This window comes from Triticum aestivum, chromosome 7A, assembly GCF_018294505.1.
Source record: "Triticum aestivum cultivar Chinese Spring chromosome 7A, IWGSC CS RefSeq v2.1, whole genome shotgun sequence".
Lineage (NCBI taxonomy): Eukaryota > Viridiplantae > Streptophyta > Magnoliopsida > Poales > Poaceae > Triticum > Triticum aestivum.
In genome coordinates, this window is record NC_057812.1 from 341,092,381 (window position 1) to 341,094,212 (window position 1,832).

Sequence of the window (1,832 nt, forward strand, 5' to 3'; positions counted from 1 at the left end):
TCTTTGCTAGACAAAAATTTCACACCAAGTAGAGATACTACTTGTGCATCCAAAACCCTTGAACCCAAATCTTATTTTCAAGAGTCCACCATACCTACCTAAGGATTGAGTAAGATCCTCCAAGTAAGTTGTCATCGGTGCAATAAGGCAATAAAAATTGCTTCTAAAAGTGTAGGATCATTTAGTGTAAGAGAAAATTGAGCGTTGTACGAACTTGTGATGGCAAAGAATAAAAGCAATAGACTGCATAATAAAGGTTGCTATCGTAAGGGGCAATATAACGTGACGTTCTCTTGCACTAAGGGATTGAGCATACAAACAAAAAGTGCATGGCAACCTCTGCTTCCCTCTGTGAAGGGCCTATCTTTTACTTTTATGTATTTACTTTCATGCAAGAGTCAAAGTTTTTCTCTCTATTCCTTTTTTTATCTTTTGGCAAGCATCATGTGGTGAGGAAAGATCTAGGCACATATATCCAGTTGGATATGGGTAGCATGAGTTATTATTGTTGACATCACCCTTGAGGTGAATATGTTGGGAGGCGAAATTATAAGCCCCTATCTTTCTATGTGTCCGGTTGAAACGTTTTGCTCATGTGTATGCGGTGAGTGTTAGCAATCATAGAAGACTATAGGATGGTTGAGTATGTGGACTTGCCAAAAGACTCTGATACGTGGCCGTTCCTGAAAAGATGATGAATTGTAGTTGCAAAGTTGACTGAGAACATAGTTTCTTGGTTTCCAGTAGAGTTTATGATTTATACTTCGATGTTGTGATGAATTGTTACTTATTCATGAGAAGTCTATGATAAAAGTTTTATGTTAAATTTTGTGGTTGTTATAATAATTTAGATGATGCTTCTATGTCCGTATTTTGTTTTTATCGACACCTCTTTCTCTAAGCATGTGGGCATGTTTTTCGATTTCGGTTTTCGCTTGAGAACAAGCGAGGTCTAAGCTTGGGGGAGTTGATACATCCATTTTGCATCATGTTTACCTACTATTATTTATAATATTTTTGTGCATAATAATGCTAATGCTTTTTTGGAGTAATTCTAATGCCTTTTCTCTCATAATATGCAAGGTTCACACAAAAAGGGAGAATTCTGGCAGGTGGAAATCTGGACCTGAAAAAGCTATGTCAGGCTACCTATTCAGCAGAACTCCAAATGAGCTGAAACTTCACGAGGAATTTTTATGGAATATATGAAAAATACTGGAGCAAATAACTATCGGAGGGGCACCTGGTGAGCACAAGACACCAGGGCGCACCAGGCCCCCAAGCGCGCCCTGGTGGGTTCTGCTAAGCCCAGCCCACCTCTGGTGCCCATCTTCTGGTATATAAATCATTTTGACCTAGAAAAAATAAGGAGAGGACTTTTGGGATGGAGCGCCGCCGTTTCGAGGCAGAAATTGGGCAGGAGCACTTTTGCCCTCCGGCGGAGTGATTCCGCCGGGGGAACTTCCCTCCCGGAGGGGGAAATCATCGTCATCATCATCACCAATGATACGTCTCCCTTGTATCTATAATTTTAGATTGTTTCATGCCAATATTATACAACTTTCACATATTTTTGGCAACTTTTTATATGATTTATTGGACTAACCTATTGATCCAGTGCCCAGTGCAAGTTGATAACCCACAAGTATAGGGGATCGCAACAGTTTTTGAGGGTAGAGTATTCAACTCAAATTTATAGATTCGACACAAGGGGATCCAAAGAATATTTGCAAGTATTAGCAACTGAGTTGTCAACTTAGTCACACCTGGAGATTAATTATCTGCAGCAAAGTGATCAGTAACACAGTAATATGATAGATTTCATTGTAGTG